The following is a 24,851-nucleotide window of genomic DNA, read 5'->3' on the forward strand; positions in this document are numbered from 1 at the left end:
GATCGTAGACTGTTCCCCCATGTATATTTGTTGTTGTTGGTGACCGTAGTGACCATTATCTTTAGGGTTCTATCCAAGGTGACGGTGGAGGGAAGATCCCACTGTACCTGGAGCAGACGTCGGCTAGACTCACTTGGATTTTCCGGGGGGTTCACTTCACTCGAGACGGTTAAAGTGGAGGAACTTGTGCCGGTCTATTCATTAAGCAGGTTGCCGGGGTAACTGTTCCACCCGCCACTTCTGTACCGAATTCGGCGATGTTAGATTTCATCACCAACTAGTGTTTTCGGTTCAGAAGGCTACTGTTTGTGTATGGTTTGACGCCCTAGATTCTTTAGGCGTGTGATTCGAATTTGTTTGGTTCTTTAGAGACTTTAGGCAGTTTGCTTTGAGATTTTTCTTTGTTTGCGTGTGCAGTAGTTAAAAGTTTTTAACTGTGGCTGAATTACCAAGACAGTCTCGTAGACTTCGGGGCCAGTCTCCTGAGATTGTAACCGTGGCCGATTTGTTGAGGAAGTCCCGTAGACTTCGGGGCCAACCTCCTGAAGACGTCCCGGGTCATTACGAAGGTTTGAAAGTCCTTGTAACTCCTAGTGGCAGTAAAGTAGGTTCACCTGAAGAAGGAGAGTCTTCGTTGGTAGTCCATCCAGATTACCAAAGTCTAGAAACAGGTTATAATCCCGAAGCTATTGCAGTTTCTGAGCTTGCTGGTAGTTTTTCATCTACTAGTGATATAGGCGAAGAACCTGAGATATCTAAACCTGTTACTCCAACTTCTAGTGCTCCTGATTCACCTAGGGTAGAAAGAGTCATCACCGAGAATCTTCCTTATGGTTTGATAGCTATTAAAGAACTTGCTCCAGAAGAAGAAATAGGCGTCCCTATCCCTGAAAATCAACCTACTATTGATCTAAGGGAGTGTGAATCCATTTTTTACAGTCCGCCTAGAAGTACTACTTGGTATCTTTCGTTAACTAATTATTTGGACAACTCAGGGTTAAGTTTTTCTCCACCTCGTGCTCCTTATCCACCTGTAGGTATTTATACTCCTGTAAATATGTCTGGTCAGTCATCCATGTTTACTCAATCTCCTGAATCTTTTTTGTACGGCGGTCCTTCTGTTCCCTCTGGGTATCAGTCACTTTCTGGTACTTTTGCGGGAGCATCTCCTCAACCGATTGAACATGGGTTATTAGCTAGAAACAATGGTAATAAACCATTGGGCGTAGGATACATTTACATGATGTCAGGTTCAATTCCCAGTTCTCAACCTCAAGGTGGCCAGTTACCGCCTGGGGGGCAGCCTCAATTAACGCCTGGGGGGCAACCTCAAGGTACACAAACTGCGTATGGGGGGCAACCTCAAGGACAGTATGTACTCGTGGTGCAATACATTCCTCAAGGTCAACCCCAGCCTCAATTTGTACCCCAAGGTCAACCTCAGTATCAATTTATACCTCAAGGTCAACCCCAGTATCAGTACTTACCTCAAGGGTATCTACCCCAAGGTCAGTACTCGAGTCAAGGTTTCCAACCACCCCAAGGTCAATCTTATGTTCAAGGTACGGGAAATGTACCTTTCAGTTATCAATCCTACCCTCAATCCGGTTATGGATCTCAATATCCTCAACCTGTTATGGGTCAATACCCCGGAATGAACATAGTGTGGGATCCATCACAAGTTCAACAGGTATTGCAGCGAAGTGTACAGTTGTCATCTCAAACTGGACAACCCTTAGTTTCTGTTTCACCCCAGCAACCAGTCCAGTCTAATGTTCAAACTTATGTACCTTTGGTAGTTTCTCAGTCTGGGCCTATTGCACCTAGTACTCCATCTCAAACGACTGCTGCAACTACCGCAACATTTGTTCAATCTACCCCGCTTAATTTTGGAGTATCGACAGCTCCGGTTTCTACTGTCTCTGTAACTACTCCTCAGACATCTTTACCATTGTCTGGATCCACGATTCAAACTACGGTTCAGATGCCTGTAGGACAACTTGGTTTAAGTACGGTTGTCACAAGTCAACCACAATTCACTTATCAACCGTACCAGGGACAGTACCAATACAGGCCTGCTGTCCAGCAGCCAGTTTACCAGTATCAACTGTATCCTGGGTACACTTATCAACAACCTCAACAACCCCAGTACGGTCCGGTTAATCCTGGTTTTCCAGGAGGATACAATATCCCAAACGCGATTCCTATTCCAAGTTATCCTGGATATCCTCCTCCTGGGACTGGTCTCATGACCCAGATTTTTAGGGATCCTAATCGGAAATTACCATTTATCGCAACTTTGGATTTACCAGACTTGTCGCGCCTAACGAACGATCCAATAAATTATCTTCCGTTTTGGCCGCCAATGCCAAATAAGTTACCCAGTGACATACCCAAGTTCGAAGGTAAGTCTGGAGAGGACCCGTCGAATCATGTGATGACTTACCACCTCTGGTGTGCCTCTAATTCCATCTCGATGATTCGATCCACTTACGTCTTTTCCAGCGTACTCTCATTGGTCTCGCGGCCAAGTGGTACATTGAGTTACCACGGGCCTCTTTTTATAATTTTAGCCAGTTAGCTACCTTGTTCTTAACTCATTTTCAGTTGCCGGTCAGATATGATAATGGCACGGAGTTACTAACTTCATTAAAACAATCGACGTCCACTTATATTTCCGATCATATTCATGAATGGAGACGTCGAATGCGGTTAGTGAAATTTTTTATCCCAGACCAAATCTTAGCTGAATGGTTTGTTAAATCATTGTTACCAAAGATTACTGAAGACGTAGCTAAGGCCGGAGTAGTTACTGAGGAGCAAGTGATTGCTCAAGCGCAGTACCTTGACTTAGTTTACACTCAGTCAGGTACGTTACACGAAAAGATCCCAGATCTTCCTAAGTCAAATCAAATCGCTGCTGCTCCTTCGGGGTCTCATGCCGCTGATGGCATGATTGGTACGGTGAACACTAAAAGCAAGAAGAAGTCTTCAAAGAATTCTTCTCCTATTATAACCTTACTAGACTCCTCGACAGGAGAATCTTCTGCTGAGGTTTCCGCTGATATTCACGCTGTAGAGTCATCTACGGCTAAATCAAAATCCGGTGGGAAAAAGAAAGGTAAGAAGAAGAATAAAGCAGACAAAACTCCAAAGGAAAAAACTGAAAAGTCGGAAACCAATGACGAAAAACGCAAACCTCGATATCCTTGTCTTATTTGTGAAGAAGATCATTTTACAAGAGATTGCCCTCATCGGGCTGAGGTTGTGAAAATCGTCAAAGGTTCCCCAACTCCTGTTGTTTTGAAAGATCCATTTCCAAAGCAGGAGAGTAAGATGATAGGTTATTCCTCGAGTGCTAGTGAAGAACCCATATTGATGATGTCTCATGTAAGGATTGTGACTCGATCGCAAGATTATGGTAGTAAAAGTCCTGTTGATGGCAAAGAAGCAGAATCTTCTCATTCTAATCCATCAACCTCAGCTCCCGGTTCCGATCCACTACAGATCAAGAAACCTAACCCGGACTTAGTAATCAAACCGCCCGCCAAGGGTGTACTTCGAAGGTCTGCTTTCAATCTACATGCGAGAGCGGCCCAGAATTACAACATTGTTGAGGATTTAGCTGTTTCACCCTCAGCAATGTCGGCTTTGGAAGTGCTGCAATCATGCCCAGCACAACGCAAATTACTTTTGTCGGCTATAGGAGCTGTTGACATTCAGGACCCGAACCTAATAATCTTTGATCTAGAAAATAGTACACCACGTTTACCTCATCAAATGGCTTTCCAGATCACAGTGATAGTCAAAAATAGGCCTATTCATCAGACTGTAATTGATGAGGGAGCTTCCACGTGTATTATGTCGATACAGTGCTGGAGATCGCTTGGTTCTCCTTCACTAAATCAATCCCCGACAATTCTTAAGGCCTTTGATGGCCGTGGGTTTCATCCGTTTGGCATTCTACAGGATTTGCCTATAGGGGTTGAAGGAAAAACCGTTAGTCTAGATGTGGAGGTGGTTGATGCCCCTCTAGACTACAACCTTCTCTTCGGTCGAAGTTGGTCTTACGCTATGACAACGGTCGTTTCATCGGTCTTCCGAGTAATAAAGTTTCCACATAATGGCAAGATCGTAACCATAGACCAGTTGGCTTATTTTTCATCCGACCCAGCCTCTTCAGAGAGTATCCAGCATGTCGGAAAAATGACTATCCCTTATAAGGATGTTGGAGTAGGATTAGTTAAAGATGCCGGTTTACTGGGAACTTTTCCTTTTCCTCCAATCAACGCCTTGTCTTCGTTTGCATCCATTCATATGATTACTTCAGTCACCATTGTTTATGACGATCCTTGGATCGTTCCTTCTGAATCTGAGATAGACTCATTTGGTGATACTATGCCTTTGAGTCCATATGAAATTGCCTATGAAGCCGTGCAGTATTTTACCGACCCGCGTTCAACCAAAATCGACCAAATGAATGTGGTCCGTGAGGAATCACTTTTCACGTCAACCTCAGAGTTAATAGCGTTTCCCGAAGTTGTGTCATCTGACGAGCAACTTTGTGAAGTCTTGTGTGTAGACGATTTACCATGGGAAGATCTCCATCACAGATCTTCGTTTTTACCTGAGGATGATCGTTTTGAAAATGATTTCTCGTCAATCTTTACAGATGAATATGTCAAAGAAGCTCACAATACAATGAAACATCCTGATTCAGAGCTAAATTTAGGAAACATTTCTCGCACTATTCCCATAGACATTTCAGTCAAGCCCGGAATTGTTGAGCACATTCATATAGGTGCCTTGTGTTCAGATGACGAAATTCAGACATATAAGGCCCTATTTCAAGAATTTCGCGACGTGTTTGCTTGGTCCTATGATGAAATGCCAGGAATTGATCCCGCGATTGTTGTCCATGAGATTAAGGCTTACCCGGACGCTAAACCCGTCCGGCAACGTTTGCGTCAGATTCACCCATGAAAAGCGGCTGCAATTAAAGCAGAAGTCGAGAAGCTGTTGAAAGCGGGTTTCATTTATCCGATCCCATTAACGGATTGGGTATCGAATATTGTTCCGGTTAACAAAAAACAGGGAACAATAAGAATATGCATCGACTATAGGGATATTAATCGAGCTTGTCCAAAGGACAACTACCCAACACCCTATATCATTCAAATAATTGACGATTGTGCCAGCAGTGAAATATTTTCCTTTATGGACTGTTTTTCCGGTTACAACCAAATTAATATTCTACCTGTCGATCAACCAAAAACGACTTTCATTTGTCCATGGGGGACCTTGTTATAGACATTTTTGTGCCTAACAGCATAGAGCATGAAATGTCGATAATCTGAGGGATCCAAAGTCCCTAAACATGTTGTTCCTACCCCTAGAGGAACAAGGTCAGCAAACCACAGCACTTCAGATCAGTTCTCCACTGAAAAACACTCATCATTAGGCGAATCTTCTGATCCAAGTGTCATTTTAGAAGCTTCCTGGGCACTGGCACATTGAGAAAAGATTCCTCCACATGTCCAAGTACGCCCAACGCAGGTAGCCTTTGTTCTACTTGCTATGCAACGCAGGTAGCCTTTGTTGTACCTGCTATGCAGCGCAGATTCCTAGTGGAGCAGTTGCTTTCATCCAAAATTGAACATATAATGCTACCGATCCATCACATCAGTGTCGTTATATGTTCAAGAGATGTCATTCAGAAAGTGTCAACCGGGTCCCATCCACTACCATACATCATCTTTCATCCTTCCGTGACCGCCACACTGAATCATATTTCACAGATCGTTTTCACCATCATCACTAGCTCCGTTCCATGTCACTGATGTGGGATTCATTAAGGCCCTCCTTTGACGGATCACTTCTTGTCGACATTAGCTCATTATCCAAGAAGTTGATCTAGGAACACCCCTCAGTACTTTGAAGCTTGCATGCCTCAATGGCAAGTTTCTCACTCCCGGCGATAGGTATACATTAATGACCTTCGACCAGGAGACTTTGCGTGGTGTTCGACGTCAGATCCTATATTCACGCCACGTGAATTGTGCTGCAGTACCTTGAGGGTCATCATCATTATCGGTGATTCCTCTCGCGCTTGTTAATAGTTTACATTATTGACTGGTAATCAAGCGATGTCTTTCCATGTTCGACTTCAAGAAATTCTCACATGGATCGACTTGTACTAGAGTGAAGATCGGACAAGTTTGAAGACCCCGGATCTAGTTTCATCCATCCGGGCTGTGATATATATTCAGGAGATAAAAACATAGACATGTGCAGCAGATGATCATCCTACTAAAAGGATGATAATTAAAAGAAGAGAATTATCAGTCTATTATCAGACGATCGTCTGTTTATGTACAACAAATGTATTTATAAAGCTGAGCATGGGAAATGCCCGCATCAGCTAGATCATGAAAAGAAAGTATGAAAAGATAATGTATTGTATTGTATTTTGTTACAGGTCACCTCCCAACGATTGAATGAACTTCGGATCCTCCTAATAAAGCATTTCACCCGATAAACGACCTCATACTTTAGGGGGCAACTGTTATAGACATTTTTGTGCCTAACAGCATAGAGCATGAAATGTCGATAATCTGAGGGATCCAAAGTCCCTAAACATGTTGTTCCTACCCCTAGAGGAACAAGGTCAGCAAACCACAGCACTTCAGATCAGTTCTCCACTGAAAAACACTCAAAAACAGGTCAATTTTGGATCAAAGCCGCTGCTCCACTAGGAATCTGCGTTGCATAGCAGGTACAACAAAGGCTACCTGCGTTGCATAGCAAGTAGAACAAAGGCTACCTGCGTTGGGCGTACTTGGACATGTGGAGGAATCTTTTCTCAATGTGCCAGTGCCCAGGAAGCTTCTAAAATGACACTTGAATCAGAAGATTCGCCTAATGATGAGTTAAGAGCTTCTAAAACTCCAAGTGGAAGGCAGAAACTCTGAGTGAAGGACTGAAGAACAACTGGAGTCGAAGAGGACAACAAGTCACACATCAAGCTGACTTATCTTCACTCCAAAACTCTATATAAGGATCTCATCCCATGGGATCTAGGAGGCCGGAATTTAGTGCAAAGAATTGCTGTTGGTTTACAGTCGAGAGTATTGGGTGATTGCTTGAGGGAGGTGAAGAAGAGATTTCTCTCCGTCGGGAAGGTGATGCTGGATTGGACCTCTCATGGTTGTATCACCGCCTGAACCTTACTTCCATATATTAATAAAGCATTTGAGGTTCTTCTATTCGCATGTGTTTCAATGGTGTATTGTCTTACTTGCGTCTTTGATTTATGCTAATCCTTGAATCGATTATGAATGCATGCTTCTTGTAGTTTCCTTTTCTTGTCTTATTTGCAGGATCTCGTGTAGCTGGGCCCGTGAAAAGACTCAGAGCTGGGAGCAAGAGGCAATCAAAGGAGATTGGATCGACCATTTGCGCAAGACATCGGTAAGTGGATCTCTTCCTTTTATCTCTTGCATGTCATAAAGAAGAAACTTTAGATAGCTTTGCTTTCAGCTGTTGCTAAGGAACTGTCACCCTTAGAGTGGGTTAGGGTCATTCCGAGTTGGATACTTTTCCCCACAACAGACCTTTTCTTATTGCAAATTACCTTTTGGGCTTAAGAATGCCGGAGCCACTTTTCAAAGGGCGATGTCTTATGCGTTTCATGACATCAAACACATTGTGCAACCGTATCTCGATGATTTGCCCGCTCATTCATTACATCGAGCTGATCACCTTGTCCATTTACGAGCAATATTCATGAGGTGTAGGCATTATCGTATTCGGTTGAACCCACACAAATGTGTCTTCTGTATAGAAGTGGGACGATTGCTAGGATTTGTAGTTTCAAAAGCCGGCATTCGCGTCGATCCCTCGAAGGTAGAAGCTATCATCAAATCGCCTCCTCCTTCGAGTCTTCGCCAACTCCAAAGTTTCCAGGGGAAAGCAAACTTTTTACGACGATTCATTCCTAACTACGCCGAGGTTACAAAGGGTTTTACCCGGTTGTTGAAACAGAACGCTCAATTCTCTTGGGACGAGATAGCTCAGAAATCTTTTGATGCACTTAAGCACGCGGTTACCCATGCGTCGTTGCTGCATCCTCCCAACTACAACCAGGATTACTTTTTGTACCTCGCCACCTCCCATTCCACCATTGGGATGGTCTTAGTTCAGGAAGACGAATTCGGAACGGAACATGTGATATATTATCTCAGTCAGACGTTAAATCCAACTGAGCTCAAATATTCACATGTGGAGAAATTGGCATTGGCAGCCGTTCAAGCTGTCCAACGTTTTCATCACTACATTCTACTCCGCAAAACTACAGTCATTTCGGATTGCAACCCTATGATCTACATTTTGACTAAACAATTGCTAGGGGGCAAGTACTCCAAATGGATCGTTATCCTGCAGGAGTTCGACTTGGAATTTGAAAAATCTAAGTCTAAGAAATCTTTAGTTTTTGCAGAGTTAATGTGTGACTTCCCGCGTGCTGACACAGAAACTGTGGCAGAGGAACCCATTGCGGACGAATATTTGTTTCTCATCAGCACTTTAGATCCGTGGTATGGGGATATAATCATCTATCTCCAGACCCAATCCTTTCGGCCCGAAGTTTCAAAGTCGGAACGTCGGAAAATTCGATTCCAGTCCCAACAGTACAAAATTATTGGAGATACTCTTTATCGCCGTGGGGCGGACTTGGTTTTTCGACGTTGTTTAACTCACGAGGAAGCTGAAAGGGTTCTGAATGACTGTCACTCTGGAGCATGTGGCGGTCATATGTCTGGGTATGCCACAGCTCAAAAGATATTGCGCGCTGGCTACTTCTGGCCGTCCTTGTTTAAAGATTATATTATTGCGGTCCGGAAATGCCACAACTGTCAAGTATTTGATCGCAAGATGCGCGCTCCACCTACTCCTCTCCACCCTATAATTGTCGTTGGTCCTTTTTCCAAATGGGGTATCGATTTTATTACATGTAACCCTCACTCGGTCGGGGGGCATGCGTATATCATCCTTGCGGTAGATTATTTTACTAAGTGGGCCGAGGCGATGCCTACATTAGAGGCAGACGGCAAGACAGCTGCAATTTTTGTATTCAATCACATTATTGCTAGGTTTGGTGTCCCACAAGCGATAAGTACTGACCATGGGCGCCATTTTCGAAACGTTATGATGATCGAACTTACAGGCCAGCTTGGTTTGCATCACGATAGCTCAACTCCTTATTATCCACAAGCGAATGGTCTGGTTGAGTCCATCAACAAAGTTTTAGCTATCATGATCCGACGAATCATTGGTATTCATCGGTCGAATTGGCACAACATGTTATTTTCCGCGCTTTGGGCGTACTGAACCTCAGTGAAAACATCAACAGGGTTCACTCCTTTCCAACTAGTTTATGGTTTGGAAGCAGTGCTGCCCATTAAATGCGAAATCCCGTCACTTCAAATGGTCGTCGAATTACTTCCAGCTACTTCCGAAGAGGAGAAGCGTTTATTATACTTAGCCCAATTAGATGAGACTCGACGTGATGCTGCATTGGCGATCGAGACTCATGCAAAACGTATGAAAGCTCAGTATGATCGAAATGTGACCCCTCGAAATTTTTCGGAAGGAGACCTAGTGCTATTATATGATCAAGCTAATGATAAATTAGGTGCTGGAAAATTCGTTCCCATGTGGCATGGGCCCTACATTGTCAAGCGAAAGCTAGCAAAAGGGGCCTTTGAGCTGGTAGACTTTGACGGGGACTCTTTGGGTAAACCCAGAAATGGACTTTACCTAAAGAGGTATTATGCTTAAATGATGGGTATGGAGATTTTTGTTAGGTTAGGTTTTCCTTTCTAGCTGGTGTGTTTGTTAGTTTAGACAGTGTGCTTAGCTTAGAAAGTGTGTTTTTCGTCATTATTCTGCTTATCTTGGTTTTACGCTTGATGTTTGCAGACGTCGATGCCTCTCCAAACATACATTGGATTTGCTGATGGTGCTTGTCGTAGTACACGGAATATCTCTTCCGCAGCTTGGGTTATCTATTCGCCCTCTGACGAGTTAGTTTCTATGCATGGGGTAAGCCTCAGTCAAACAACAAACAACATTGCATAATACAGTGCAGTGATTGAGTTATTGTCTGAATCTGTTTCATTTGGGATTCGGAGTTTGATAGTGAGGTTAGATTCTGAACTCGTTGTGTTACAACTTAATAGAGTGTATGCCATTAGAAATCCAGTGTTATTAAGGTTATTTTTGAGAGTGCGTCTCTTGGAACGTGAATTTGATTACATTGAATATCAGCATATTCCAAGGTCTTTAAATACATTAGCAGATGCAATTGCTTCTCGAATGTTAAACAGACATTTGCAATAATCATACATGTAAATTTAAAAAAACATTTCATCACACACGTTTAACAAGATAAGCCGGTAATAATGATATATATAGATAGGAGTGTGTCAAAAAATACATCGTCTTCGATCATAGGTTGAAAAACACCTTATGATCGGCAAAAATGATAAGTACAAAAAACCAAAATGTCACGTGTCTACAAAAACGACCATCTAATCACTGGTGATGCTCTCTATACGACACCACTGCACGAGCCACCCTACACATGAACCTCCTAAAAGGTCCTGGGACTGCGACTACATAGCGCTGAAGCCTCATAGGAATATCATCTATAGTAGTCTCTGGTATGTCTGCTGTAAGACGCTCTAGGTCTTGTTCCAACTCAGCTAGGGTCTCTGTGGCCTCGTTCCGTGGGGCCGGTTTCGCTGCAACCGGTAGTCTCCTCTCGAAAGGCCGGAGATTGGCTGGACGACGTGGGCCTACATCTGCATTTTGAAAATTATTACTGTCAGTTTTGAGACGATATAAAAAACAAAAAAAAAATAGATAATTTAAAAACTTGTGAAAAATGAATTACCTGTGTCATCCCATTGTTCTCCCGATGGAAGAACCATGTCCGGATCTCCACAAAAATCAACTCCGGCATAAGGAAAATCCTGTATAGAAAAGATCTAGTCCTCCAACCAGTGAAAATACTCCGGAGTAAATCGGACAACCTCCGTGCCCTCATCAGGATGACGAGCCATAACCGCAACCCATCGCATCAATTTAGGCTCTCGGGGAGGCCCAACCTCAACAGTGAGCTGCTGTGGGATCAGCATCGTAACCCTCTCTAACGCAAAACTCACAACTAAAGGCCCATAACCAAAATTCTTTAGCTGTCCGTTTTTGGTTCTAGTCAGTTGGCCCTTTAAATTGGCCAACACAGCATCACACCAGTTGAAAATGGTGCCCCGAAAGCAATCAATCGCCATCCGCATCTGGGATCCAGTGGCAATGTGTAAAGCGGCAGCCCTGCAAAGTCTGGTAATTGTAAAATCAATCACTATAAGTTCAGGTCGGGATATAGTTTTGATCTCTATCCCCTTCTCCTGAGACTGAGTGTTACACCACTCTTGTCGGAGACTAGCGATGGACTGGCCACCCGGCCTAGTCCCGAACAGAGTCAAGTGTTCGCCTCTCTTGGGCAAACCAGTGAGGAAATAAATATCTGAGGGCTCTATCTCGAGCTGGTGCCCTCCAATGTAAAAGCACTGGTCCTGGACGTTCCATCTCTCTACTAGTCACTCTAGAAAGCGCACCTGGGCCCTCATGCCAGGTATGGCCCAGTATTTGTAAAGGTCGCATGCCTTCAAAGCATCAATGGATGGTTGATGATTAATGGCAGCCAAATCAACATCTTCGTGCTCTCTCTCACGCCAATAAAGCATGGTGGGAAATCTACACACCAGAAAACATCCATTAGAATTCATAAAATCAAAATTTATTGGTCAAATTTGGAGAATTTGGGGTTTGTAAACCCTTTGCGCGGAGTACGCACCCCGCCTTTAGGAACAGAGCGTGGGTATGCGGGTTCCTTTAAGGCAAGGTGCGTACGCCCGCCATTTTCCCAACTGAGAAAATGTCGGGGTACGCGGGTCACCAGTGGAGCACCTGCGTACCCCGAAAGGCGGACCTTGAAACCCCAAAGCCTCCAAAAAATGAAACTAGGGCCTAAAAACAAATTCTAAACGGATGAAAAAGAAGAGGAGGATGTTGTAGAATACCTGAAAGAGACAGCGTTCGATTTCGATGGTCGGATTCTCCGCAATGTCCACGGGAAGTTTCTTGCCAAAAGCCCTTTTTCTCTCCTCAACAGTAAAATGGTAAAAGTAAATTGGTAAAAGCCCTTTTTATAGGTTTTTTGGGTAAATAAATGGTAAATTTGTTTATTTTTCACCATGAAAAGGTATTTTTCAAAGTATTTTTATCTATCTTTAAACAGGTATGAGTAATGTGTTGGTTTTTGTGCAGGATAAAGGATTTTCAGGGAAAATTGTCATTTTTCACAAACAAAAACATCAGAGTCATCTTTAAGCCCTTTTCTGACTCCTAAAACATGAAAAGATTGCCGAGCGTTTCTTTTACACTCGTTAAAACGGAATTAAAAGACGGTCCTCATATAGCCCTTTTCTGACCGTAAAAACAGGAAAAGATTGTCGGATTTTTGTCGTTTCAAATTCGATACTGGAAATAAAACGACATGTCCTTGATCACTTTTTACTTTTCAGGTCAAAGACACTAATCATGAAAGTACTCCTTGGTCGTAAAGATCAAGCGGTTCTCTCAAGTATTATTTTATACTTTTTCGGGCTTGGGAGACACAAATTTACGAAAAAGGTCAACCCTGGAGTCTTCTTAAGTTTTTCAGACTCTCTAAAATTGAAAAACGCCGAGTTTCTCCTATACTGGACTCGTTAAAATTTCACAGTAAAGGACCTGTTCGATTACAAACAGTAACGGACCACTCCTTCTTAGGGTTCGAATCTAAACTAAGTTGGACTCATCCGAAGGGTGAGCTTATAATCAAGCATATGTTATCCTCCTCAAGCTTGTAAAAAATAAAGAGGTACTTGCCAGAAATGGTGGGGGAAAAGGGAGAAAAATGACCCTATTTGTTATCCTTTGTCTCAGAAAAACCTTATCACCACTCTTGAACACGACACTTTTCATTCACCTGGGTTGGGAAATCCTTTGCCTAACAGTTGATCAAACCACATTGAAAATCTTCAACCGGTTCCAGATATTAAATTTGGGTTAATTGTCACCAAGCCATCTGTCGTGTCGTTATGTGTTCAAGAGGTCACTGCAAATAAACCATTCATCTGCAAAATACTTGTCATCCATCTCGACCATCCCTGAGTCAGTCCTTACAGCTACATTTATTCAACTTAATCTATGATTTCGTGTTGTGGTCTTGCCTACGACGGATCGCTTTCTATCGACATCAGCACATTATCTAGAAAGATGATCTAGGAATCCTTAGTACCTTGAAATCTGCATGCCTCAATGGCAGGTTTCTCGCATTTGACGACGGTTTACATCATTGACTTTCGATCGAAGGATTCCGTGACATGTTCGACATCAACACATCTACTCACATCTCATGGATTGTACTGCGTACTTTGAGAACCATTGACATCACTGGTGGTCTCTCTCACACTTGTTAACAGTTTACATCATCGACTGGTAATCAAGTGGGTTCTACCATGTTCGACATCAACTCATTTGTTCGCATGGATAGAATCGTACCATTTCGGGAAGTAGAAATGAAGACCCTGGATCTAGTTTCCACCATCCAGGCTACGAGGAGTTTTGTATTCATTATATAGTAGACTAATCATAAACAGATGGTTGCGTCCATACTGTGTCTACAAGAGTCTATGATTATGATGTACTGCGAAATCATTCCTATATCAGAGCAGTAGTTAGTTTGTTAGTTAAAGTTTTCAATCTGAGTATGGGAATGCCTACCTCAGCGATGATATGATCTTATATATGTATTTTGTGTTGAATATTTGCAGGTTCCGACTGGGCTCTCCACAAGATAATCCTTGAAATGATAAAGTACTTCACCCTTCCTAGATGATATGAAACCCTAATCTACTACAGGCTTCGCACTTTAGGGGGCAATCTGTTACACTAAAATTTGTCACCATGACTATTTGCAGTTAGTATGGCTCCATCAACTGTCATACTATCCTCCTTGGCAAGTCTTATACCTCTGCTCCTCATGTCAAACTCCAAGAAAGAGAGAAAGTCCTTAAAAAGTCAATGAACTCTGGTTACGCAGTTTCTCTTAACCTTACCTGTGTGTACGCACCCCAAGTTCACAATACCTGCGTACTTGTACGCTCTATCTGTAAAGGGGTGGGTGCATACTCCTGTAAAGGTCAAAAGGCGCGAGTTTTACTTCAAAAAAGTTACTTGTGGTCGAATCTAGAGCATTCTAGAAGATGGTTTGACGTGTATTGAGCGCCTCCAGATGGTTCATGCATCCCTATGAAAGAGGAACTTATCCCATCAAGAGGGGAGCTATCCCATTCAAAGAGGGGCTTATCCCATTGATGGTGGACCTGATTAACTTCCTCCAAAGCATTATAAATACAGGCATTTGGCCAGAGGGAGGGGAGGTTGAAAGCTGAACATTCCTAAGGGTAGACGCTGCTGAAATTAGGACTCCCTTATAGAGCTTGAGAGGAGAGATTCCCATCCTTTCTTAGCTTCATTTGGAAGTGGGTGAGCTGATCAAAGTAAAGGAGAACTCTTGCTGGACCCTGGGAGGGACCTGCACAACACCAAGGCACTGGTTTTAGTGACAACCAACCTCCCTAGAAGCTAAGGCTTTCTAGTGACAAACAAAACAATTAAGCACTATCTTTCCCTAAATATGTGTAGGAATTTACAGGGTAAGTTCCTCAGAAAGAACACCAAAAGGACACCGCTCACAACCAGATCACAGATCAATACACCAGTATTTTGACGTGGTTAAAACCCTCAAAGAGGGAAACAGTCCACGGCCTGCGCCAACGTGGCTACTACAGGCAATTTATTAATCAAAGAATGAAAATTTACATAAGCTTCTCTCATGCACGGATTACCCGAACAATGACCCTCCATGCGCTTTAAATAGAACTCATGGACCAATCGGGTGTCAAGCCACGGATCAAGTGTCGGTAATACCGAGGAGAGAATGAACCGTCGGATCACTGCATATCGTGACCATCGGATTGTAAGTTACAAAATGTACAACGGTAAAGAAACACACTTTACCTAACTCTATACCTAACTCTACACTAGACCAAGTTGAACTTAACTATATCCTATGTGTCGGAATATCCTAACATCCCCCCTTAAGAACAACTTGGGATAGGATTGAAGGATTTACAAATATGACACAATAGGAGAAGGAAGGAGGCACTATAGCCTATCCCCCCTTAGTGACAACTTCCTGAACTCCAAGCATATATCGAAGTTTAGTGAACTTCGCCTCTGTGAGAGCCTTTGTGAAGATGTTTGCAACCTGATCATCTGTTGAACAATATTGCACTTCAAGAACATGGTCATGAATGAGCTTTCTGATGAAGTGCATGTGTAGTTCAATGTGTTTGCTGCGCTGATGCTGGACTGGATCTTTGCATAGCTGAATGGCACTTTGATTATCACACCAAAGTGTGGTTGGATGCTGCTGCTCAAAGCCAAACTCTGATAGGATCTGACGAAGCCACAAGGCTTCCTTACTAGCTTCCACGGCACCACGATACTCTGCTTCTGCTGAGGAAAGAGAAATGGCAGCCTGTTTCTTACAAGCCCATGTAATAGGTCCTGAACCAAGAGTGAAGACATAACCGGCAGTAGACTTCCGATCATCAAGGTCACCAGCCCAATCAGAATCAGTGAAACCAACTAATAGAGGAGCTGCTTTGGCACTGTAATGAATCCCAAACTGTACTGTACCTCGAACATAACGAAGTATTCTTTTAGCTGCTTTCCAATGACTTTCACGGGGGTTTTGCATAAAACGAGCAACAAGGCCAACAGCAAAGGAAAGGTCAGGACGAGTATGGGTTAAATACAAGAGTTTTCCTACAAGTTGACGGTATAAGGTAGCATCAACTTCAGGAGAAGTACAAGAGACTGAAAGTTTGACTCCAGACTGAAAGGGAGAAGGGGCTGGCTTACAGTCTTCCATGTGAAAATGACGAAGAATATCACAAGCATACTTGGACTGGGAAAGGAAAATACCCTCCTTGGATTGCAAGACTTGAAGACCGAGAAAATAGTGTAAGTGTCCTAAGTCTGTCATTTCAAATTTCTTTTTAAGGCTGGACTTCACATGGTTTATAAGGTTGGGATCACTACCAGTAAGAATAAGATCATCAACATAAAGAACAAGGATGATAAGAGAGTTGCCCACTTTCTTGGTGTAGACAGTATTGTCAGAATGACACCTAGAAAAGCCAGATTCTAAAAGAAAGCTATCCATTTTGGCATACCAAGCCCGAGGAGCTTGCTTGAGACCATAAAGAGATTTCTTAAGTCGACATACAAGGCTGGAGTCTGTTTGGATGAAGCCAATGGGTTGTTCCATATAGATTTCTTCATGCAAGTCCCCATGCAAGAAGGCAGATTTAACATCCATATGATGGACTTCCCATTTTAAAGAGGCAGCAAGGGAAAGAACAAGGCGGATAGAGTTCATTTTGGCAACAGGGGAGAAGGTTTCAGTGTAGTCAATGCCTTCAACCTGTGAAAAACCCTTAGCAACAAGACGAGCTTTATGTTTATCAACTTTCCCATTTGGTCCATACTTGGTTCTGTAAACCCATTTACATCTAACAAGTTTGCGTCCCTTTGGTAGAGGAACAAGATCCCATGTATCATTTGTCATCAATGAATGATATTCTTCATTCATAGCTGCTTCCCAATGTGGATGGCCTGAAGCTTCTGCAAAAGTGTCAGGATCATGATTTACTGGAGCTTGAGCCAGTAAAGAAGAGGCTCTTTCAAACTGAGAACGTGTACGTCGCTGATCTGTAGGATCACCGGCAAGATCACCTGCTGCATCCCGAGTAGCACGGACCCATCTTGGAAGTTGAGGATCCTGAGAAGGTGGGGGAGGATTATCATCCTCACTTTCATCATCTGAAGAAGAAATGTTTTCAAAAGTAGAAGAGATAGGAAGAGGTGGCACATCCGCCGGACTAGGCTCGCAGGCCGATTTATTTTCATCAAATTTTACATCTCTTCTAATGATAACATTTTTGGACTTAAATGGAATAAGTCTATAACCTTTTACATCTTCAGAATATCCAACAAAAGTACATTTCTCACTCTTAGGTTCTAAAGCTTTATGCTTTTCATCTGGAATATGGGCCCATGCTTCACTTCCAAAAACACGAAAGTGACTTACATCTGGTTTAATGGAACTCCAAGCTTCTTCTGGAGTGATATTCTCTAGAACCTTAGTAGGAGTGCGATTGATTATATAATTTGCACAATTAATTGCTTCGGCCCAAAAACTAAGACTGAGTCCTTTAGATTGCAGCATACAATTAGCCATTTCCTTTAAGGTGCGATTTTTCCTTTCAGCTACACCATTTTGTTGTGGAGTGTATGGAACAGTATGTTGCATTTGAATTCCATTTTCGGTGCAAAAGTTGATGAATGTGTTTTTAACATATTCTCCACCATTATCAGTTCTTAGCTTAAGAATTTGATGTCCAGATTGTTTTTCAACAAAGGCTTTGAAGGCCAAAAATGTGTTAAATACTTCGCTCTTGAGTTTTAAGAAGTATACCCAAGTGCGTCTGGAGAAATCATCAATGAAAGTTAAGAAATACTTGCAGCCAGAGAATGAAGCAACAGGAAGAGGACCACATAAATCACTGTGCACAAGCTGTAAAGGGGCTGAGGCGTGCCAAGAGGCACGTTTGTCAAAACTGTCCCGATGATGTTTTCCGAGTACACATCCGGAACAAACACCATCTCTGCAAGATACCATAGGAAGACCTGTCACCATATTTTCTTTACATAGATGCTGAAGGGAGCGATAGTTTAAGTGACCAAATCGCTCATGCCAAAGTTTGCTCACTTCATCATTATGAGCAACAAATACTGAGGGAAGATTTGATGACCCAAAGTTGTGAAACTTATACAACCTTGTGGAATCATCAGCAATACCAGTAGCTAGAATCTGTTTAGGATCTCTTAGATCCTTGATTACAACATCATGAGGTGAAAATTCAACAATTTTACCTTCACCTGAATGAGTTATCTGATATACAGATAGAAGGTTGCAGGATAAGGTTGGAACACATAATACATCATTGAACTGACCATTGTCCAGATGAACAGTTCCAGTCCCTACAACATTAAGAGATCTATCATCACCAACATATATATTTTTGGTGTTACAATCATTTAAAGAAGAAAACATGGCTTGGTTTTTGGCCATGTGATAAGAGGCTCCAGAATCAATGAGCCACTCATGAGAAGGAGAAGAAGAAGATACATTTAATGCATAACCAGACTGAGATGATTGACAACGACATGCAGAAAGTGCCATTCCGGAAGTTGAAGTTGAAGTATGCTCCACATGGATGTTATGTTTCTTCATTGCGGCTTCCAAGGCTTCCATCTTCTTAAAGCATTTAGATTCTAAGTGGCCATCTCGATTACAAAAGTTACAATGTCTATCAGTCTTCTTCCATTTGTTTTTATTGGTCTTATCATTTTGCTGAAATGATCTTTCATTTTGAGGCTGAGTTGGTTTAGGACCATTCTTTTGAGGATATGACTTCTTAGGATTCTTTGAATTTGGTTGCTGCTGGGCGGCTAACGCTTTCGTGGAAGAGTTTCCAAGATTAAGAAGACCAAGGTGTAAGAGTTTTTCTTGTTCTCTTATTAAAGAATCACAAAAAGAGTCAAAGGAAGGGGCCTTGTAGTATTTTCCTTGACAAATGAAAGCTTCCCTTGTAGAATGGAAAGTGGAAACAAATACAGAGTAGGCTGGTCCCAACTTAGTAAGGATGGAATAAATAAGGTTACCATCTTCTTTCTTAACCTTAACACCTTCCAAGAGATATCTAAGGGTCTTGAATTTGGACAAGAAATCTTCAATGCAAGAAAAATTATTAGGATCCAAAGTAAGCAACTCATTTTCAAGTTGATGGGCTCTAATTTCATTTTTAATCCCAAAAACTTTAGCGATTTTTTCCAATGCTTCATGAGGAGTCTCAAGTTCTGCAATATGGAATCTAAGATCAGGAGAAATAGACATCCCTATCAAACCATGTGCTTGATCTTGTCTATTTTCCCATTTTGCAGCCTTGTCTTCATCTTTTGGTTTCTTCTCTTGGTCTGTGGCTATTCTGTAGAGACCTTTACTTCTAAGTAAATCTTCCATGTAGGCTATCCATTGGAAGTAGTTAGTGCTGTCAAGAATGACTTGGCATGGACTTTCCATTTTTTTTTTAAAACCTGAAGCTGAAGATGCTGAAAGTAAGTTTTCCAATGGATAGATCTCGAAAAATTAGGCTGTTTTAAAAAAAACGGCTCTGAAAAAGGCTTCCGGATGAAGAAGTTATGGCTTTTTGAAAAAAAATTGTTGAAGTTGCCGGCAAAGTGCGTGAATGTGCGGGAATGAAAAAATCCGCCCCCACAAAATGGAGACTTGAACCCAAGACCTCTACTCTCTTAAAATAGCTTTTAACCAATTGATCTATACAAAAAAATTGAGAGAGAGAGAGAGAGGGGGGGGGGGGGCCTTGGTTTGCGTGCTTGCCTTGAGAAAGCTCTTTTTCCCTACAAAACACAAAACACAAAACCCAACACGAATATGCAAAGAAAAACAAACCTTGCGGCTCGAAGTTAGCTTTAGCCAAAAAACTAAATATTTTTCTCAATGTTTCTAATTTTCCGAGATCACACTAAGGTGCAGGGAAAAGAGCATACGCATGAGAAAAATCCTTCATTTCTGTTTCTGATTTGCCCAGATCGCACAGAGTCGCAGGGCAAAGAGCATACGCAGAAATGAAAGGTATAGATCCGGTTAAAAAAAAAGGCTAAATAAACCGAAACCGAAATAAGCAGAGAGAAAATAACAGTAAACTGCAAAAACACTGTATACCTCCCGATCTGAAAAATGACGCAGCTAGGGCTACCGGAAACCTTTTCGCGTGAAACGAAAGGGGTTCCTCACTGGAACAGATGCTCCGAACGCAACAGAGCAGTCCTCTCGACCCGAAAGCAGTCAGAAACAGCAGATCTAGGAAACGACAGCCGCATGCAGTTCTACCAGCTTTAGATTTGGATCATCAACGGACGCGGCCCTCAAATAGCTCTGATACCATGTAGGAATTTACAGGGTAAGTTCCTCAGAAAGAACACCAAAAGGACACTACTCACAACCAGATCACAGATCAATACACCAGTATTTTGACGTGGTTAAAACCCTCAAAGAGGGAAACAGTCCACGGCCTGCGCCAACGTGGCTACTACAGGCAATTTATTAATCAAAGAATGAAAATTTACATAAGCTTCTCTCATGCACGGATTACCCGAACAATGACCCTCCATGCGCTTTAAATAGAACTCATGGACCAATCGGGTGTCAAGCCACGGATCAAGTGTCGGTAATACCGAGGAGAGAATGAACCGTCGGATCACTACATATCGTGACCGTCGGATTGTAAGTTACAAAATGTACAACGGTAAAGAAACACACTTTACCTAACTCTATACCTAACTCTACACTATACCAATTTGAACTTAACTATATCCTATGTGTCGGAATATCCTAACAATATGCATTTAGAATACAAGCAACCAGGTGTTTAAAGCATACCTTTAGTCCAACGCTGTTTGTAGCAGTCCAGCCTCTCCGATCCAGATGAGCTCCTCCTTCTCTTTGAAACCTGCATTCACTAACAAGCAAACGATTACATAGCACCTGAATAACTTATATAATAAAACATATTCATCATATAGACCAAGGAGTATATGAAACAAATTATATATAACAACTTGTTGAGAAAAATGAACTTAATTGTATTAAGTGGAAACAAAAGAAACCATTACAACCAGTGCCTTGGTGTTGTGCAGGTCCCTCCCAGGGTCTAGCAAGAGTTCTCCTTTACTTTGATCAACTCACCCACTTCCAAATGAAGCTAAGAAAGGATGGGAATCTCTCCTCTCAAGCTCTATAAGGGAGTCCTAATCTCAGCAGCATCTACCCTTAGGAATGTTCAGCTTTCAACCTCCCCTCCCTCTGGCCCAATGCCTGTATTTATAATGCTTTGGAGGAAGTTAATCAGGTCCACCATCAATGGGATAAGCCCCTCTTTGAATGGGATAGCTCCCCTCTTGATGGGATAAGTTCCTCTTTCATAGGGATGCATGAACCATCTGGAGGCGCTCAATACACGTCAAACCATCTTCTAGAATGCTCTAGATTCAACCACAAGTAACTTTTTTGAAGTAAAACTCACGCCTTTTGACCTTTACAGGAGTACACACCCACCCCTTTACAGACAGAGCGTACAAGTACGCAGGTATTGTGAACTTGGGGTGCGTACACGCAGGTAAGGTTAAGAGAAACTATGTAACCAAAGTTAATTGACTTTTTAAGGACTTTCTCTCTTTCTTGGAGTTTGACATGAGGAGAAGAGGTATAAGACTTGCCAAGGAGGATAGTATGACAGTTGATGGAGCCATACTAACTGCAAATAGTCATGGTGACAAATTTTAGTGTAACCGTTTGGGGCTAGGGCAGGTGGCCAATCTGTCGATAGCCTCCGGCTAGAGTACTGCAACATCCAGGCTAGAGACAAAGGGATAGACATAAAGACCATATCCCGTCCTGAGCTCATGGTGATTGCGTTCACTGTCACCAGACTTTGCGGTGCTGCCGCATTACATATTGCCACTGGATCCCAGATGCGTATGGCAGTTGATTGCTTTCAAGGCACCATCTTCAACTGGTGTGATGTCGTGTTGGCTAATGTGAAAGGCCAACTGACCAGGGCCAAGAACGGACGACTAAAGACCTTTGGTTATGGGGCTTTGGTCTTGAGTTTTTGGCTGGAGAGGGTTCTTATGCTGATCCCGCAGCACCTTACTGTTGAAGCTGGGCTTCCTCGAGAGCCCAAACTGATGCGATGGGTCGCAATTATGGCCCGTCACCCGGATGAAAGGACAGAGGTTGCTCGATTCAAACCTGAGTATTTCCAATGGCTAGAAAACCAAGTCTTTTCTATTCAGGACTTCCCTTACGCTGGGATAGATTTTCATGGTGACCCAGACATGGTTCTTCCACCAGGAGAGCAGTGGGACGAGTCAAGTAAAATCCTTTTCAACATTTTTTCTATTTTAATTTTTTTTGTTATTTTTCCATCGTCTCAAAACTGATAGTAAAAAATTTCAAATGCAGATGTGGGTCCATAGCGACCAGCCGCTCTCCGGCCTTACAAGAGGAAGCAACCAGTTGCACCCGCGCCAGCCCCATAGGAAGAATCAGCAGAGGTTTTGGCCAAGTTGGAGGGTCATCTCGAGTGCTTGACAGGAGATATTCCTAAGACCATTATAGATGACATTCCTCGTCGACTTCAGCGCTATGTGATTGGGGTCCCAGGACCTTTTAGGAGGTTCCTTTGCAAGGTGGCCCGTGCAGTGGTTTCTTATAGAGATCATCACCAGTGATAGGATGATCGCCTATTGTGGGCACATGTGACATTTTTGTTTTTTGTACTTATCATTTTTGCCGATCATAAGGTGTTTTTCAACCTATGATCGAAGACGATGTATTTTTTGGCACACTCCTATATATATATATATATATATATATCACTATTACCGGCTTATCTTGTAAATCATGTTATGGAATGGTTTTAAATTTACATGTATAATTATTGCAAATGTCTATTTAACATTCGAGAAAAAATTGCATCTGCTAATGTATTTAAAGATCTTGGAATATGTTGATATTCAATATAATCAAATTCACGTTCCAAGAGACGCTCTCTCAAAAATAATCTTAATAACACTAGATTTCTAATGGCATACACTCTATTAAGCTGTAATACAATGAGTTCAGAATCTAACCTCACTATCAAACTTCGAATCCCAAATGAAATAGATTCAGATAATAACTCAATCACTGCACTATACTCGGCAATGTTGTTCATTGTTTGACCGAGGCTTACCCCATGCATAGATACTAACTCGTCAGAGGGCGAATAGATAACCCAAGCTGCGGAAGAGATGTTCCATGTATTACGACAAGCACCATCAGCGAAACCAATGTATGTTTGGAGAGGCATCGACATCTGCAATATCAAGAGTAAAACCAAGATAAGCAAGAATAATGACGAAAAAACACTCTCTAAGTTAAGCACACTATTTAAACTAAAACACACCAGCTAGAAAGAAAAACTATCCTAACTAAAAATCTCCATACCCATTCTTTAAGCATAATACCTCTTCAAGTAAAGACCATTTCTGAGTTTACCCAAAGAGTCCCCGTCAAAGTCTACCAATTCATAGGCCCCTTTGGCTAGCTTTCGCTTGACAGCATAGGGACCATGCCACATAGGAACGAATTTTCCAGCGCCTAATTTATCATTAGCTTGATCGTAAACTAAGACTAGATCTCCTTCCGAAAAATTTCGAGGGGTCACATTTCGATCATACTGAGCTTTTATTCGTTTTGTGTGAGTCTCGATCGCCAATGTAGCATCACGTTGATTCTCATCTAATTGAGCCAAGTATAACAAACTTTTTTCCTCTTTGGAAGTGGCTGGAAGCAACTCAATGGCCATTTGCAGTGACCGGATTTCGCATTCAATGGGTAACAGAGCTTCCAAACCATAGACTAGTTGGAAAGGAGTGAACCCTGTTGATGTTTTTACTGAAGTTCGGTATGCCCAAAGCGCTGAAAATAGCATGTTGTGCCAATTCGACCAATGAATCATAATGATTCGTCGGATCATGATAACTAAAACTTTGTTGATGGATTCAACCAGACCATTCGCTTGTGGATAATAAGGGGTTGAACTATCGTGACGTAAACCAAGCTGGCCTGTAAGTTCGGTCATCATAACGTTTCGAAAATGATGCCCATGATCAGTGATTATTGCTTGCGGGACACCAAACCTAGCAATTATATGATTGAACACGAAAATTGCAGTTGTCTTGCCGTCTGCCTCAAATGTAGGCATCGCCTCGGCCCACTTAGTAAAATAATCTACCGCAAGGATGATATACGCATGCCCCCCGGCCGAGTGAGGGTTACATGTAATAAAATCGATACCCCATTTGGCAAAAGGACCAACGACAATTATAGGGTGGAGAGGAGCAAGTGGAGCGCGCATCTTACGATCAAAAATTTGGCAGTTGTGGCATTTTCGGACCGCCGTAATACAATCTTTAAATAAAGACGGCCAGAAGTAGCCAGCGCGCAATATTTTTTGGGCTGTGGCAAACCCAGACATATGACCGCCACATGCTCCAGAGTGACAGTCATTTAGAACCCTTTCAGCTTCCACGTGAGTTAAGCAATGTCGAAAAACAGAGTCCACCCCACGGCGATAAAGAGTATCTCCAATAATCCTGAATTGTTGGGACTGGAATCGAATTTTTCGACGTTCTGACCTTGAAATTTCTGGCCAAAGGATTGGGTCTGGAGATAAATGATGATATCCCCATAACACGGATCTAAAGTGCTGATTAGAAACAAGGATTCGTCCGCAATGGGTTCCTCCACCACAATTTCCGTGTCAGCACGCGGGAAGTCACACATTAACTCCGCAAAAACTAAGGATTTCTTAGACTTAGATTTCTCAAATTCCAAGTCGAACTCCTGCAGGATAACGATCCATTTAGAGTACTTTCCCCCTAGCAATTTCTTGGTCAAAATGTAGATCATAGGGTTGCAA

Source organism: Pinus tabuliformis, chromosome 8 (genome assembly GCF_031772625.1).
Source record: "Pinus tabuliformis cultivar Carrire ecotype Pingquan chromosome 8, CPIR1, whole genome shotgun sequence".
Taxonomy (NCBI): Eukaryota; Viridiplantae; Streptophyta; class Pinopsida; order Pinales; family Pinaceae; genus Pinus; species Pinus tabuliformis.